The 18,207-nt window shown below is 50.0% G+C and overlaps 2 long non-coding RNA genes across 2 annotated transcripts in view; both read left to right on the top strand.

Moving 5' to 3' along the window:
* Positions 1-14,330, top strand: part of LOC129626601 (uncharacterized) — a 29,045-nt gene extending 14,715 nt beyond the window's left edge. The window contains exons 2-4 of the long non-coding RNA XR_008702064.1: positions 4,119-4,283; positions 5,541-5,643; positions 11,547-14,330. This is a non-coding gene — a long non-coding RNA (uncharacterized LOC129626601). The remainder of the gene's footprint in view (positions 1-4,118; positions 4,284-5,540; positions 5,644-11,546) is intronic.
* LOC129626599 (uncharacterized) overlaps positions 1-18,207 on the top strand; it is a 113,376-nt gene that overhangs the window by 31,981 nt on the left and 63,188 nt on the right. The window lies entirely within an intron of this gene.

Genomic DNA, 18,207 nt, shown 5'->3' with positions numbered 1-18,207 from the left:
AACCCATAATTAATCATTACAAGCAAGAACCATCTCCTCTCATTTGTAGAACAGGTTGCAGCTTCAAAACAGTTCATATGTACTATCTAATTTGATTCATAGAACAACATGATGGTTGATGCCCAGTCCAAGTTTGCTGAGTAGTGGGTCCACTGCTTTACTGTGGATGACAGAAGAGGCAGAGTGATTTTTTGACTCAAAAGTAAAGGCTAAGTCTGGCTTGAACCCCAATCTCTCCTCAACTTCTTCCAAGTTGGCGATGATAACACTTTCTCTCAGAGTGGTACTTTTCTGGTTTTGTTTTTCATCTTAGTAAATTCTTCAGCATCTATATCACCTTCAACCCTCTTAGTAGCCCTCTGAAACAGATATGATTATTCTTACTTTGCATATGAGAAAACTGATGCTCACAGAGTAAGGGGACTTTTGCCAGGTCTCCAGCTCCTATGGGGCAGAGCCTTCGGTTTGGGGGCTGTGGGCATTCTCTCCAGGCAAATGTGAGCCCATCATCTTGGCACTGGTGGGCATGCTCGGAGTTCTTGGCCACAAGCCGAGATGATGCAGAGCCTGTTTCAGGTTATAGCTGTAGGTGAATTGAGTAGCTAGTCTAGGGAAACAGTAGTCCAGCACTGAAGTCATTTTTTTCTTGTTGTACTCATGCCTGATTCTCAGCGATCTGTCTGCAGTTCCTCCAGAGCCCTGCTCCGTGCTCCTGGGAAGGCAGTGGAGTTTCTCAGCCCTGGGTGCATGCCATAGTCACCTGGGAGCTTGCAGAGAACATCAGGACCTGATTCCTTTCGCCAGCCCTCCTAGCACATGCATGTTACACGCTCAGTTGTGTCTGACTCTTTGCAACCCTAAGGGACTGTAGCCTGCTGGGCTCCTCTATGGGACTTCCCAGACAAGAAGAATGGAGCAGGTTGCCATTTCCTGCTACAAGAGATCTTCCTGACCCAGGGATCAAACCTGGGTCTGTTGTATCTCCTGCATTGGCAGGCGGATTCTTTACCACTGCACTCCTCTGCCCGTGGGATTTTCCAGGCAAGGATACTGGAGTGGTTTGCCATTCCCTTCTCCAGGGGATCTTCCCAACCCAGGGATCAAACCTGTGTTTCTTGCACTGCAGGCAGATTCTTTACCTACTGAGCTACCAGGGAAGCCCTGGCACTGCACGACCTGGGGTTTAATTGGCCTATGGAGGAATCTGGGCCTCAGGGTTTGTAAAAAAAATCTCTTCAGATGGTTGAGAAACAGCAAATTGGTATTTGTGGGCAGATCTGTGCATGCAGGTTGTTGTGATGAGGTGTGAAGGCCATGGTCTGCTTTGTTCCCAGGGTCTGTCTAGCTCTGTGCTGGATGCTTTTTGCTGTGCACAAGTGATTTCATTTCTCCTTCTCTCCAGTTCTCCTGACTTGAGGTTATGCTTTCACAGGATACCATGAAGTCACACTGTAACTCTTGTCCTTGCTAGCTGTGTGACCTTGGGAAGCCAGCTTCACTTCTCTGTGCTTCTGCCTTCATCTCCTCCTCTGAAACATGAGAATAATACTGCCGATTTCCTCCTGAGGCTATTGTGAGCTTTACCCTGGGGGACCACGCCCAGTGAACAGCTAGGGCTCCATAAGGATGGGTTGTGGTTATCACTGCAGTAACCACATGCTATGTATGTTTATATATCCTTTATGTTTCCTTCATGGCAGAGTCAGCTGCTGCTTCTCGTGTGTAAGCGTATCAACACTGTCGGTAGATAGACAGATATTTATATCCATTATAGAACTGGAATGTGCCTTTTGTCTCTAACTTGGAATATCCATTCCAAAAATGTTCATGAGCACTGCTGAGTGCTGGGGAATGGACAGGAGAGGAGCTGTCTCTGCTCCTACGGGAATCTTGTCTTTGAAGGGGACAGATAATGAGCAAGAGGTTTTAACAGTATGCAATGAATACTGACCTGATGCTAGGAAAGACTGAAGGCCAAAGGAGGAGAGGGTGGCAGAGAATGAAATGGTCGCATGGCATCACCGACTCAATGGACATGAGTTTGAGCAAACTCTGGGAAATAGTGAAGGACAGGGAAGCCTGGTGTGCTGCAGTCCACGGGGTCACAAAGAGTCAGACACGACTTAGCCACTGAACAATAGCAAAGCAGATGCTCTGTGGGGGCAGGTCAGGAAGCCATGGAACTGCTAACCAATGGTCCTAATTGTGCCTAGTTACCATGGGGAGGGGTATCTCTGAAGGCTCAGCAGGTAAGAAATCCACCTGCAATATAAGAGGCACAGGAGACTGAGTTCAATCCCTGGGTCAGGAAGACCCCACGGGGTAGGAAGTGGGGACCCACTCCAGTATTCTTGCCTGGAGAATCCCCTGGACAGAGAAGCCTGGTGGGCTACGGTCCATGGGGTCGCAAAAAGTTGGATGCGACTGAGCGCGTGGCACACACAGTCCATGGCGTGACTCCTCCGTCCAGAACTAACAACTTCTCCTGCCATGTTTCTTTACATGTCTTATGTTCTTGGGTTTACTGTGATTATTTACCTATGCATCCTCAATATTAATCTATTCTCATTACCTTGGGCTTTGGAAATGTGTTTTGTTCATTTTGGTACTCCCAGTGTGTTTCACTCATTCATTCATTCGACTCAGTTCAGCCCACACCACACACTGTGAGGATCTGTGTTAAATGCTGGGGTCACACAGATGAAAAGAACTTCACAGAAATCCTCTTAATCTTCTGGGGAAGACAGACATGTAAGTGGACATCGGTTTGGACCATTGTGGCTGCTGTGAATTGCTGTTGGTCCAGTGAAGAGTGGGGACCCAAAAGGAGTGCGTCCTTGAAAATATGTGGACCTGAAGCAAATGTGTCTGTGTCTCTCATTGTGCCCTGGGTTTTCAGGGTGAGGAATCGTGCCTCCCATGGGTTTTGCTCGCAGCCTGACGTGTACATACTAGGTGCACATCAACTGCACGGAGAGTCGCTGGACAGACTAAATATCTTTTCTTGGGAGTTCGTCCTCATCTCTAAACTGAAGGTCAGTTAATGTTGCGAAGCTCTCCATCAGCGTTCACATTTGAGAGTCCCGTGGTGGAGGCTGAAGTGATCTTTCCTCACTGGAGTGACCGAGGAGGTCACTACTGGGCAACACCCTCAGATTCTCATCATTGCTAGAAGCTGACTAATTATGAGCGGGGAAGTGAGGGCCTTGAAATGCCCCTGTCTGCACAGCTGGCCTCGCTGTCAGATCCAGCCCTCATTTCTGATAACTTCTTTGGCTTCTGTGAAGCCGCCTGGTCGTGCCTGGCTGTGGGCGGTGCTCACAGTGAACTCGTTGAGAGGACAGGCTGGGTGGGGTGGGGAGGTGGGGCCCCTGTAGGTGGAGAATATGGCTTTTTTAGCCCATTTCAAAGTAACAAAAAGGCTTTGAGAATAGCTGGTGATGCCTGCTACCACATTTGCTTTCTCTGTTTCCATTGAAAATGAAATTTTGGATGGGGTGAACTTGACCAAAAAAAGAGAAGGTGGACAGGAAAGCTGATGATAAATGCGACTTGGTTATTTCTAGAGTGCCTTGACCTTTTTAGAGTATTTTCCCCCCTGAACTCTTTTTCATCCAGACACTCAGAGCACTTAAAGAGCTTTTAGCACATCAGTAGCTGGGTGTTACAGAAAGAACATTGGGATTTCCCTGGTGGTCCAGTGGTTAAGACTCTGCATTTTCACCGCTGGGGGCATAGGTTCGATCCCTGATCTGTCAAGGAACTAAGATCCTGCATGCAACAAGGTACTGCAAAGAAAAAAAAAAAATTAAAAAAGCGTTATCTTTATAAACTTTCCATGGAACTCAAGAAACTCAAGGAACTTTTCCATCTGTGTAATCTTGTCAAGTTTAATTTACCACTTTGAGTCTCAGTTTCCTCATCCAAGGGAAAAAAAAAAAAGATGAAAACATTTCGTTTGAGTAACTCTAGATGCTGTAGCAAATAAGCCTTAACATCTTAGTAGCTCAGCACAAAAGATGCCTATTTCTCACTCTAAAAATAGCCCAAGGAGGACGTTCCTCATCAGTGGGTGGTGTTTCTTCAGGCACTGATTAGAAGATTCAGGTCTCTTCCAGGTTGTTGGGCCACCATCCTTCAAGGACTCTGATATCCACCAGGCTGGCGGAGGCGAAAAGGGAAGGTAGAGGTGCCTAGACTCCGTGTCCTGAAAGTGGCACCTGGCCACTCTTTTTGCAAGAAGCCATCTCCTTGGTGGACCTCAGCTGGGACCTCGGTGATAGGTGACTCCGTTTTTTTTTTTATTTTTTTTTCTGTGCCTCTCGGGAATGTTGGTGAATGACTGTAAAAGTGCTGAGACTTTGGGGCTACAGATAAATTTTAGCGAGTGGATGAATGGCAACCCACTCCAGGATTCTTGCCAGGATCATCCCATGGACAGAGGAGCCTGGGGGGCTACAGTTCAAAGGGTCACAGAAAACTGGACACAAATGAGTGACTGAGCACGAATTCACGAATATAGAATCTACAGATCGCGAGGACTGACTAAATATATCATCATCAAATGTGAGACTTAGGACCCCCGTGAGCCGGAATTCTGGAGTAGGTTTCAAGAATTTTTTTCTGGAAAGATTTCCAGAAAGCCAGGGATGGAAGAGTTTCTGTGCAGAGGGTAAAGGAGTAAATATTTTAGGATGGGCAGGCCACACCATCTCTGTATCATTAGTGCAACTGTGGACAGTATAGAACAAATGGGCATGGATGTGCTACGTAAACCTTTATTTTTGCACACTGAAATGAATTTCACATAATTTTCATGTCACAAAACTCTATTCTTCTGATTTTTAACCCCAGTCATTTAAAAATGTAAAAACCATTCTTAGCTGAAAAAAACAGGTGGTAGCCGGATTTGGCCTGAAGGCCAAAGTTTGCCAGCTCCTGCCTTAGACACTGCTAGAAAGGGATACTTACTAACTATGAAAAAAGTGAAATAATTCAGAACAGGCCAAAGGATGAAGTTTAAAAATTCACCTAAAATCCCAAGGCCCAGGGATTTCCACACCCATGTTGACCAGGACCATTCCTGTGGGCCTGTAATGAATTTATGCCCGGAGAATATGTTGTGGGCATCTTTCTGTGTTAGTAAGGCTAGATCTCCATCATAAGGGTGATAGTTCATTGTCATCTTCCGTAGCTGGATCATGATTTATGTTAACTCGTTCTTTGCTGGTGTCTTTTAGATTATTTTTTAAATTTGCTATTACAAAGGATACACAGCATGAATTCTCATACACACTGACCACTCAGCTAGGATCATGAGGGAGGCAGAGGTGAGTCACACACATATTCGGCCCTCAGGACACTTACAATTCCACAAGCCACTCAGGTGACACGGGGTAGTTACCCTGCACCGACGGTGGCGGTTCTCCAAATCAGAGCTCCAGCACCGTGGAGGTTGCGAGTGCTCACGATCCTGGTCTAAGTAAGGACACTGGCTCCTGCCTTTCTGGGGCCAGCAGCTGCCTTCTCTTGGGTTGCAGAGGCTCATAGAGCATCAGATAAAGGATCTCAGATGTCATCTCAGAACCATCCACCTAGACATGGAAAAACAGAGACTCAGAGAAGTTGAAGGACTTAAGAAAGGTGAGTGCAAACCCAGCTGGCCTCAAATCCAGGTGTCCAGGTGAGTTGGGCTTCCTGACCTTCTATCACGCTCCCTGAGTGCTGTTCTTCTGAATGCTGTGTATGGACCTCTCCTGGACCATGTCCAAGGGACCCTGCAGTGCGTTCCAGAGCAGTGACAGGATAGCTGACAATGGGTAGGTGTGTGACACCCCAAAACTCCTGCTGTCCCGTTCATGATCCAGTACGAAGTGTGTCAGCTGTCTCCTCCTGGGCACCCACACCCTATTTACATGGCAGCCATCCTCAGCCAGTCGCCTGTCACCTGTAGATAGGAGCTTGGTCTCTGGTGCCCTCATTTCCCAGTGTCAACTTCGACATGACATGCACCGAGCTGCCGGTATTCTGGGAGTTGGCAGCAATCAAAAATTGGTAGTTTTGTTTCAGAGTAACTTTTCAGCATCCGGTGGTGCTTGTGCACAAAGATGTTGGCTGTAGCCGTATTTGTAACCGTGAAAAATGAGAATAAGCGCTCAGTGTCATGGAATATGGGAGTGGTTGAAGGAACTGTGGCATGTGCAGAGATTTCATTATTGGCCCACTTAGACACGATGATGATGGTTAATAATGGCTCCGTGATGGAGAAGAAAGACAGGCTGTAAGTTGCTCCCATGCACGGTGATATGATAAGGGAAGACAAAGATGCTGTGAGAGGTCAGAGAAGATCATCCTCTGCTCAGCAGTCATGTCATAATCAAGTGCAGTGTGCCAAGCATCCGGGCTGGGGGGTCTGCGGAGGCTCTCCAGGAAATGGGCAGCCATCTGCCTGTGCCTTGGTTTCCCCCACTTGGCTGCCCCTGGCAGTGTGGCTCTGAGCTGCCATCGTGGCTGCGTGTCATGGTGTGTTCACCACTGCATGTGATGGCACTCTGTGTGCTCACTGCACTGAGAAGTCACAGAGGAAATGAGTCATCAGAGAGATGCCAGGGGGAAGATTCCTCTGAAATGTTCCTGGGGGAAAAGTCTCTGGTCCAGGTGGCAACAGCTGTGAAATCGGGGTAAACCAGGGAGTGTCTGCCTGGAGGAGCCTGTTAGTCTTCAGCTGGGTCTCCATTCAGCTCCCCAGGCAGGAGCCCGCCTTCTCCTGTCCAAGATCCGGGGGTTCCGGTGAGTGTGTTGCTGAGAGAGACTGTGATAAATGAGAAAGCTTCACATCCACTGGGCTGGTCGTAGGGGTTGAGGGGTCTGCTCTCTGTGGCTCAGGGACCTCACCACCACCTTCAAATCCTCTGGATCTGGCAGCACAGGGGAGGGGCTGATCTGGGAGCAGAGCTGGAGGGCCCTGGAGAAGCTTTCTTGTTCATTGATTATCCGAGTCTGATTCACGATGATTGTAGCAGATGAGGCATGAGGCCTGGGGCTGAGATTGTAGTCGGTGAAGACTTTTTCCAGGGAGGCATGCCCAGCCTCCCCAGAGGACCTGGGGAGGACCCCAGCCTTCTGGGCTGCCCAACTCCCAGCAGTGCGGTTGGTGGCGAGGAGCACCCCATTATTGATGGGTGGTGCTTCCCATCTGCCTGGACCAGCTGGAAGCAGATATGGTGTTCAGGATGCTGAAGCCACATCCCAGGCAGAGAGCCTTGAGAAGGGGGTTCTAGCACACTGCAGTTTGTTTTGCATTCATTATTTTTAATATCTGGGAAAGTAATTAAAAAAATTAATAATTGCTTTAATTGCACTACTTTTTAAAAGTAATAATATAAGGATGGGAAAGTAACCAACACCACCATGAAACCTATCCCACCTCTTCCTGAGATAATCCCTGTTATCAATTTGGGGATTTATTCAAACCCAGTGGTGCACCATTTGACCTCTCAGGAAGGAATAAAAGCCGTGAATTGTAGGTTTGTTGATTTCTGTGGGGAAATCCTGCCATGGCCATTTTCAGGCTACCAAAGGTTTAAAAACCATTTTGCAAAAATTTTGAATAGTTGACGATTGACTTCCCCAAGGCCCTGCATACTCACAAGTGATCACTTTCTTCTTTCCTTTGGGAAATTGGAAATTTGTCCTGCACACTGATCTGCATATCATTTGTATTTCCAGTATTACAGACCTCTGTCTAGAGCAGCACGTGCAGTGCAGACTTACTTAAATCCTTTCCTTCATGGAGTGGAGTGTCCATGAAGGTACACTGTGTTACTTCTGGAAGGTTCTTAGAAAGGCAGAGTCTCCCGACCAGGAGTGGGGAGAGGGACAGCATCTCTTAACCTGCAGGGGGGCTGGCTTCTGTGACACTGTCCACATGTCCGACCCAGGGTGTTTCCTTGCAGTTTAGCTTCTGGCCTCTTGTAAATATGGTATTCTAATAATCCACAGGCTAATTAAGTCTGGGGGTGACACTTCCCTTCGCTCCTGTTCATCCATAGATTCCATTAGGTAATCTCATTTTTCTTCCGGGAAGCCTTTCCTGTTGTTTAGTTGCTCAGTCACACCTGACTCTTTTGTGACCCCATGGACTGTAGCCCACCAGGCTGCTCTGTCCATGGGATTTCCCAGGCAGCAATACTGGAGTGGGTTGCCATCTTCTTCTCCAGGAGCTCTTCCTGAACCAGAGATCGAGCTCGAGTCTCCTGCATTGGCAGGTAGATTCTTTACCACTGAGCCACTGGAGAAGCCCAGCATGCCCTGATATTCCCCTACTTCCTGATCATCAAGGTGGCAAAGTGCCTCCTCTCCAGGATTCCTCAGAACCGGGGACTATCATCTGTGATCATGCTCACCATGCCTTATAGTTTATTGTATGATGTTTACCAGTTTCCTATTGAGAAGCAAAGAAGCCTGGTAGGCAGAAGAGCTCCGTATTCTAACCCTGGGTGTTATGCCTATGAGTGTGGTACTTCACATGGCACAGGGGACTTTGCAGATGTAATTAATGTTAGTAATCAATGGGCCAGTACAGCGGGGTTATCCTGGATTGTGCAGAGAACTATCTCTGAATGGAATCACAGAGATACGTCCAAAGAAGAGTCAGAGAGATTCCAAGTGTGAGAAGGCTTTGGTGGACTGCTGCTGACTTACAAGTGGGGTACATGCATGCCAAGTCACTTCAGTTGTGTCTGACTCTTTGTGACCCCCATGGACTGTAGCCTGCCAGGTTCCTCTGTCACTGGGACTCTCCAGGCAAGAGTACTGCAGTGGGTTGCCATTTCCTGCTCCAGGGGATCTATCCAACCCGCTGATGGAAGCTGCATCTTTTACGTGTCCTGCATTGGCAGGCATGCTCTTTACCACTAGTGGCACCTGGAAAGCACTGGAAGTGGGGACCCGCCTGCAAAGAGAGTGGTGGCCTCTAGTTGCTAGGAGTGGCCTCCAGTCAACTTCCAGCAAAGTAATGGGGCCTTAGCCCTACAAACTGAATTTGACCAAAAACTTTATTTTGGGGAAGTATAGTGGACTTACAGTACAATATTAGTATCAGGTGCATGATATGGTGATTCAATATTTTATAGATCATACACCATATAAAGTTGTTATGAAATAAAAACTATATTCCCTGTGCTGTACATCAGATCCTCTATCTTATTTTTTTATTGCTAGTAGTTTGTACCTGTTAAACTTCTTCCCCTGTCTTGCTCCTCCCCCAGTCGTTTCCCCATTGATAAACAGTAGTTTGTTCTCTGTTTCTGTGAGTCTGTTTCTGTTTTGTTTTATTATTTTTTTAGGTTCCACATGTAAGTGAAAACATACAGTATTTGTCTTTCTCTTTTCTGATCTCTTTCACTAAGCATAATGCCTTCTGGGTTCATGTTGCACATGGCTAAATTTCATTCTTTTCCACGGCTGAGTAATATTCCAGTGTGTGTGTGTGTGTGTGTGTGTATCACATCTTTATCCATTCATCTGTTGATGGACACTTAGGTTGCTCCCAAATCTTATTTTAAACTGCTCGGTTTGTGCTGATTCACACAGGCAGCTGTAGAAAACTAATACAGAGTCCCAGTGGTTGGGAACGCACGTTTTAGGCTCTTTTCTGGCTTCCAGAATGTTTGCTCCTCGTGAGCAGACCCTCAGGTCCTAGTGTTTCCCTTGCGCCCAGTCCCAGCCCAGCTTCCGGCTCTCCTGAATCAAGTGATGCGCAGTTTATCTCTGCTACCATCCACTTGTCACCCCTCAGAGGATTTTATCATCACAACATGAGGGTCAACTCCCGATGTCACTGAGATGCAGCAGTAGCCCCCAACTCCAGGCCTTGCCTCTTCCCAGCCACTGTCTTCCCACCCACCCTCGGCACTGCCCATGGCATCTTCTGGAAGCCCAGCTTGGCTTGCATCTGTCCCTTCGCAGTGAAGGCATGTGTAGTTTTCCTGTTCTCGCTGACCCTGAGGTTTACAATTCACAGTCCTTAGGACAGAAGCGTGCCTCTGTGGCCTGGCCTCCCAGGTCCTGCTCTGCATTTGCAGCCTGCTCTTATCCCCTAGCAAGCCCAAGCATTCCCAGCCCCGTGTCCCATGGGTCCACCAGCCCTCTGGGCCCTGCTCCCGTGCCATCTCAGCCTTGCTCCCCTTGTGGAACCCCCACTGAGATGCATGAGGCACCAGGTACATCTCCGCCTTGGATGGTATGTGCTTTTGAAGGACCTTTCTCCCCTGTCCTCCCCCAGCACCTCCTGCAGTGCTGGAGACATAATGACACCCGCCACCCTTGCTTACTACCTGGTCAAGGGGGTTCCAGAATGACAGAGGAAAGCCACAGAACCCTGAGGGTCTGTCTCTCCTATCAGGCCTGCAGTTCCTCATTAAAATACCCCTTAAATGAGTATTCCATGGATTCCTTTTGTATCATCTTAAAATGGATGCCTCTAAGATCTTGAAACATGAAGTATTTGTATCTCCCCCTCCTGGCAACAACTACTCTGCTTGTAGGAGCAGCTGCTACTGAGTTCAAAGATGGCCTGAACATTAATGAGTAATATTTTACTATGTATGACTGTCACCAATTTTATAATAATCACTGACACATACTGACCACGTATCGATCATCATTAATCCTCAGGTCATTAAATCTTCACACAGTGCACTGAGGTTGGACTATTAGTATCTCCATTTTATGGATGACGAAACTAGGGCACAGAGAGATTGAGTGACCTGCCCGAGGTCACACAGCAGTAGAGCACAATTTCCTGCCTAGGTAGTTTGTCTTGAGAACTTTGCAGCCGCATCGTGCCGTGTACCTCCCTCTACAGCCACCGTTTTGTCCCACTCATCAGAAAGGAATGGCCACACACTCCAGTATTCTTGCCTGGAGAATTCCACGGACAGAGGAGCCTCGTGGGCTACAGTCCCTGGGGTCGCAAAGAGTTGGGCACGACTGAGCAACTAACACACTCAGAGGGAGAAACGATTCTGTGTCCCTTGGGTGAACATCATTAACATTGCTCCTGTAGTTGGCTGGTTGTTGCTATTTTTAGCCCTTCACAGGGATGTGAGGCTGGTGCAAGCAGCAAAATGATTCCCACTTCATAGATGTGTCCCACGAGAAATGCTCAAGTCCAAGGTCACAATCCCACTGAACCCCACTGGGTACCAAGGACTTATGCCCCAGGACTCCTTGCCCCCAGGCTGGAATCTCTTCTTCCACAGGGAGGACCCCTGACCCGGCCCCGCCCCACCCCACTTTAAACACTACCGTTCCCACACCAGGCCGACCATAGTAGCGCCCACGACAAGTATCCGCACCAGCCTGAATGGGAAACGAAGATGTTCTCTTTAGAATTTCATTTCTGGTCTGTGGATTTTCCATTTGTGAGTTCTTATCCTCTGTTGGGATAGGGAGGTCCATATTTTTTTTCTTTCTTCTCTTTTTCCCCAAGCTGAGGAAACATGAAGTAAGGAGGCGAAATATCTTTCCCTATTCCATCCTAGGGAAGCCCGCCAAAGAGCCCGTCCTGCCAGCTGCTGGCTTGAAGCCCGTCCCCGTCCTCAGAACCCGCGTCGGCTCCTGGAGCTTTAGCCAGCGCCCGGCCCTGGGGAACTCTACGGGGCCCTACGCATCGACGGCTACAGGCAGCCCGACCCTGTCTTGGAATGTGCCCTCCAGAGCACAGCATCTTCTTGGCTCCAGAACGCCCGCTCTGCTGAGAAGATGAAGACTTCCTATTCCCAGTCCTGCCCTGCCCTCTTCATTACTTTTAATAACCATGCAGTAAGTTTCTCTCCCTCCAGGAAACCATGGTCATCACATTTTTCAGCGTACGTCTCGATGTCTTCATCAAATCTCCCAGCCCCTCGACACGAGTGCGTGAATCACATTTTAGAACAGCCGAGAGCTCTGGATCTAGATCAGATGAGACTAAAGTTCAAATACGGGGCTGCGCCTTGGTCTGGCTCTCTCAGGCCTCTCTGAGGCGCCTTCAGTTCCGTGTTTGCCAGAGGGGAGATTCTGGTCCCAGCACGTCTATTGATAAAGTTGTGTTCCTCGCCTGGGCGCACACACAGTGGGCCCAGGTGTAATCACTGTCCTCATGGCACCCCCTCTTTGGATGAGGAGTTCCCAGAAAGGGTGGAGGAAGCTGGTGTGAGGAGGTGGGCAGAACATGACACATAATGTGATGAAGCCGTTTCCCACTGAGAAAGTATTACAGAAGGTAGTTCATGACCGCAGTTTTGCTCTAAGGCACTGGGGCTACACGCCAAGTTCAAGAACTTTATTCTCCTGTGTTTAACGACGTTGAAGGACAGGCTGGAGTTTCTGGTGGCAGGCAGCGCCATCAGGCAGAGTTAATGCTTCCCCGTCTCTGCAGCCCTGGGGTCAGACCTGGCCCTGCTGACTCCACGTTTACCAGCTCGGGGCCTTTGGGCGCTTGAACTTCTCTGTGTCTTTATTTTTCTCACCTGAAAAATGGCGCTAAAAATAGCCCCACCTCACAGAGTTACCGCGAGGCTTAGATGTGATAATGTGAGCCCAGGTTTAAAATGCCACCTGCCGTATGAAATGCGTGTGCGTGCCAGCACCGTCATCACAGCTTTCCCTCTTTCTTTGTACACCTGGGAGGGTGTGTGTTCACGTACACACTTGCACATGGGTTTATTTATGTCTGTTTCCCACTAGAATGTGAATACTTTAGAGCTTGGAGCACATAACATCTCAGTGAGGTGTGGAGTGATTGGACAGCTGCATTTCTTTGCCCGTCTTGGGGAGAAGGGGGTCAAAATATGAGCTGAAGAATCCCTGTGCTGGAGTTGATGGAAAATGCTATCTCCTGGGCCCCGACCCAGCACCACCGGATCAGGTGCTGGGCATCAGCTGGGATCCCCATCTGCCCTTTTCTTTCTAGTCTCAACCCAGCAGAGGCAGGAGAGCCGCAGACCCCTTGCAAAGCGGGGTTCTCTGCCCCTCTTCTCATCTCCAGTAAAACCAGGGCGTGGTGGGGTGGAGATGGGAGGAGGTGGATCAAGGAACATGGAGCCTTTGCTTGCCCTTGATCCTAGATTTATGGAGCTTGGAAATGCAGGGAAGACTGCATTCCTTTCTCTGGAACTGCTTCCTTCTTACCCACGTGCTCAAGTAGGGCTGCTGGTTGATTCCAACTGTTTGACTCATAGCTATTTGTGCTCATCCGGTATTGGGGGAAGGAGAACATTCAGTGACCAGAACCTGTGTGTGTTCTCAGCCTGCAGGTCCCTTCTTGGGCAGCGCTCCCAGCTGTCGCTACCTCTCCTCTTTGCCTGTGCTCTAGTGGCAGGGGCGTAGGACTTAGCACTGGGTTCCAATCCTGACCGGATTGCTTAGCTCAGCTGTTGTTTACTTGCTATGTCATGTCTGACTCTTTTTGCAATCCTATGGACTGTAGCCTGCCAGGCTCCTCTGTCCATGGGATCCTCCAGGCAAGAATATTGGAGTGGGTTAGAATACTGGAGTGGGTTGCTATTCTCTCCTCCAGGATATCTTCTTGACTCAGGGATGGAACCCACGTCTCCTACATTGGTAGGTGGATTCTTTACCACTGAGCCACCGGGGGCTCCCCCTTAGCTTAGTAACTTTATTTAACTATATGTGCCTTGCCTTCTCTCTCTAATAAGCAATGCGGTGAACTGACTTCATCAGTGGTCCAACTCATAACCCGTTCCCTATATTTCTGATGCTGGACTCCATCATGTGACTGGTTTTGTCCAGTGAAGCGTTAACAGGTACACTGCAAGGAGAGCTTTGAAAAAGCATTTCCGTTTGTGCTCTTGGACCTCTGTCATCACCACGGGAAGGACATTTCCAGACTGGCCTTCTGGTTCCAGGAGAAGGATGAGAGACACATATAGAACGTAACCAAGGTGCTTTCATCATCCTAATTAAGACCAGCCTAGACCAGCTGACAACCAGTCAGCTCCCAACCCCCTGAGTGAGCCCAGCCAAGATCGTCAGAGCTGCCTCCCTGACCACCCAGGAGCATGGACACTTAGTGCTTATGCCGCTGAGGCTGTATTGTTATGCGGTAATCTTCTGTGATAGATAGAACAGGAAGTCCTTAATGACTGTTAGATGAATTGAATTCTGTAAGGGCAGGGGTTGTCCAGTACCATATGCATTAACTGATACATCTGATGTATGATTGACTGATTGACTGATCTGATGAGGATAAATCAGGTATCCTCTCTGTGAACATGACAAGCACTTGCTGTTCCCTCTACACAGAGCATCTCGAATAGACTGAGATCACTGCCATTTCCCTATTCACTTGGTTTCCTGTAGGAGCAGAGGTGCCATTAGTGGATATGCATAGAGTAAGGGGAGACAGAAAGAGGGAGAGAGAGAGAGTGTGTGTGTGTGTGTGTGTGTGTGTGTGTGTGTGTTGGGAAATAGGGTAGCCATGGTCTTAGTTTGCAAAAGCTAAAGGGTAAGCCTTGGCTGATTTGCTGGGTTCTTTGGGCCCCAGACCCCAGGGAATTCCTGTTTTATTCCTCAGGGGGAACATGATTTGACACAGATATTAGTTTAAGAACCTACCATGGATGAGTTAGAGAAGTGGCTGTCCCCATATTTTGGGCACTTGCTCCCCAGCAGGCCCTTTTTAGCCATTCTGGTTTGATTTTTCACAAGACTCTGCAGGGAGGAATTGCCTTTCCTATTTTAAGATGAAGAAACTCAGAGACATCAAATGAATGACCAGGGGCACACAGCTAAGATGGTGGCAGAGTGAGCTTTTACCAAAGTCCAGGGAGATAGTGAAGGACAGGCAAGCCTGGCGTGCTGCAGTCCATGGGGTCTGCAGAGTCGGACACATTGAGCGATTGAACAAGGGCTGCCTGACTTCACGAAAGCCTCTTTTAAATCCCATTGCACTCTGCAGGGACCTTAGCCGTCATCCAGGCCAGTCCCTTCATCACCTGGAACAGGAAGCCTCACCTGGAGAAGGGGTGTGGCTTGCCCAAGGTGCTACATTCTGATCAGGTTACCTGACACCCCTTCTAGGGCACTCAGGGTTGAGATCTCATTGGTCAGCAGGCATCATGGAAGTGCCTTGGTAAGTTTCCCATGAAGGCACTGTCATTTTTCTGCGCTTCACATCAGCACCTTTAAATGCATAGTATAGAACAGTATGGGCTTCCCTGGCACCTCATATGGTAAAGGATCCTCCTGTAGTGCAGGGTGTGATCCCTGGGTTGGAAAGATCCCCTGGAGGAGGGCATGGCAACCCACTCCAGTATTCCTGCCTGGAGAATCCCATGGATGGAGGAGCCTGGTGGGCTACAGTCCATGGGGTCACCAAGAGTTGCACACAAGTGAGCACCCAAGCATAGCACATAGAACAGTATAGAATGCTGTTTGTGTGCTCTTTCCACCCCGCCTAGGGGCTGCCCCGAGGAGCCCCCCATCCAGGCATTGGCTCGCCCATCCTCCCGCCTGCCAGCTCGGAGAGTGAGAGCGGGGCAGGCGCCAGGGAGGTCACGGGCCTTGGCTCAGGCTGGCGCTGGCTGGGCGGGAGGCGGAGGGAACAGCGGGCATAGGCCCTGCTTGGCCAGCCGCCCCGGGCACCTGCCATCCTTGTGTGTTTGCTCAGCGGGTCGGGAGAGGAAGCAGGATGCTTGCCGTTGGGCCCTGGGCGTTCCGGGCCCCGGGGGCCAGCTGCTGGGGCTGGCACCTTCTCTGAAGAGCTGTCTCTAGCCCTCTCTGTACCTTCCTCGCTCAACTACCTGACAAGCAGGTGATAATCTGACGTCACCCTGGGGAGATGGCAGGAGGCCTGGGTAGCGTGCGCAGAAGGAGCACTGGCAGGGTGCCCGGGAGCTTGGCATTAGGCTCATTCAGCCCCAGAGGAAGAGAGGTCCCCCTCTGGCAGGGCAGCACCCCAGGCCCCTCCAAGTGGCCTACTTCGTGCCATTCCCAGCCTGTTTTGTGCCACGTCAGTGAGTGTTTGCCGCAGTTCTGGCAAGAACCCACACTGACACACTGCCGGCCTTGGATTAGACATTAGGAGCGATTTCAGTTCATCCAGAGTCTCAGTACGACTTCCTTCCTGCGAGAGCCACGAGTGAGGTTGGTTCCGAGGCCACTTCTTCTGACAAGAGGGTTTCTGCCTTGATAAGCACTTTCTCATACTTGACCTCGCCACGAATCTTCCACACCCTGTGAATGAAGGATTGTTAATAGCCCCATTTTACAGGCGAGGTAACTGAGGCCAAAAGAGCTTAGGTAACTTATGCAGTGCCTTACAGGTAGACAAAGCAACACCGCAGCAGAGACTGGGAGCCAGGTCTTGCCCTAAAAATGCAGCCTTCTAATTCACTTTTTAGCATGAGGAGACATTAAGGAAGACATGGGTTTTCTATCCAGGGGCGTTGCACCCCAGTAAAGTCAAGTAGAGAGAAGAGGAACGAATGTTTCCCTGAGCTGCTTTTTGTTTGGGCTCTACCACACATGGTGTTAGGGTTTCCCCAGTGGCTCAGCAGTAAAGAATCTGCCTGCAATGCCGGAGACACAGAGATGCAGGTTCAATCCCTGGGTCGGGAAGATCCCCTGGAGGAGGGAATGGCAACCCCCTCCAGTATTCTTGCCAGGGAAATCCCATAGACAGAGAAGCCTGTTTGGCTATGGTCCACGGGGTCGCAAGAGTCAGATACGACTGAGCGACTCAACAACAATTTGTGTTGTCCCATATAGTCTCTGGAGGCAGGTATTTACCTTCATGTTACCCCCGAGAAGCCAGGGCCTCCAGAGGGGATACGTCTTTCCCCAAGTGCCGATTACTGTGGACATGGGGGCAGAAATTGGGCAGGTCTCAGCCTCCAGTGCCTCACCCTTCCTCTCCACGTGCCACATGCCTGTCTGCTGAGACCGATGTGCCAGGGCCGGCCAGCGGGGCCAGAACGCTGGTGTACCTCCTGCCGGGGCTGGGTCTGCACCCAGAGCTGCGGATGCTCTGCTGGTCCTTCCACAGGAAAAGCTCTGGCACCAGCCTCCTCTTTATAGCATCCCTGCCGCCCTCTGGTCCAGCCTCATGAATCTGTGATGTGGAAGGACCTTGTAGGTCCCCTGCTCCAGGCCCTTCACTTACCAACCAAGAAGACACTCTGGGGGCAAGGGGGATGGGACTGCCCACATCCCATGGAAGGGATGGCAGAGCTTGGGATGGAATCTGAGACCCCTCTGCCTCCTGGGCCTGTGTGTGCTCTGAGCTCCTTTCCCCTCCTGCCTCCTCCTGGTCTCTCTGTCTCTGCTTCCTCTGATCCTTCGTGCTCTCCTGAAGGTCACCTGTTGGGACCCTTAACCACATGCTGTTGTGTGTGATACCCCCAGTTCCATTTATGCTTGATCATCAGCTCCAGGAAGAACACCAGGACCTCAGAGGCGGGGGCCAGGTGTGGCTGTATCTTCGGAACCGGCTAAACACTGGGACTATGAGTCGGAGGTTCCTGCTTGGCCTGTGTGCCTGAGGGCAAGCTGCCTGTTGTCTCTTTAGTGACAGCAACCCCCCACCCCCCCACCCCCCATTGTATTCTCCTGCAACAATGACTGCAGCTTCCCATGACTGGGTTCTTAGAATGTGCCAGGCTGTCTAGGCCCCCATGGCGGTGGTTTCCTGGGAGCTGGCAAGATGCAGTTAAAAGAGCGTTTTGTTGGGGAGAGGAGTCCTACATTGAGGGCTTACTCCCACCTTCCAATGTGCTGATGTACTCCCAGCCTGGGATGTTTATTGAGCACATATTGTGTGCCTGGTACTAAGGCTTGGGGGTCAGTCACTTGTCCAAGATCACAGCTGGTGATGGAGTCAAGAGGCGCGTCCAGGTGTCTGTCAGGTCCCAGACTTCTGTGGCTTCTGCCCTGTCTTCATCTTGGAGAGACCCTGGGATTGTACCTGCGCAAACCAGCCAAGGCAGGGCTCCTGTTGTTCTGGCTCATGGCTGGCATTCAGCGACACAAGTGTCTGGCTCCTGGTGGCTGGGCGGGCACATTGGCCTAGGGGACAGACGGATGAATTCTCTGCAAGGCACAGCCCCCAAGTCCTACAGGTCCCTGACAGATGCAGCATGTGGCCCTGAAGCTGGCCGCCGCCACCTGCCAAGGTGCCTTTCCTGGGCCGGGATTCCCGTG

Source organism: Bubalus kerabau, chromosome 14, assembly GCF_029407905.1.
Source record: "Bubalus kerabau isolate K-KA32 ecotype Philippines breed swamp buffalo chromosome 14, PCC_UOA_SB_1v2, whole genome shotgun sequence".
Taxonomy (NCBI): Eukaryota; Metazoa; Chordata; class Mammalia; order Artiodactyla; family Bovidae; genus Bubalus; species Bubalus kerabau.
This window is presented reverse-complemented; position numbering and strand designations above follow the sequence as displayed.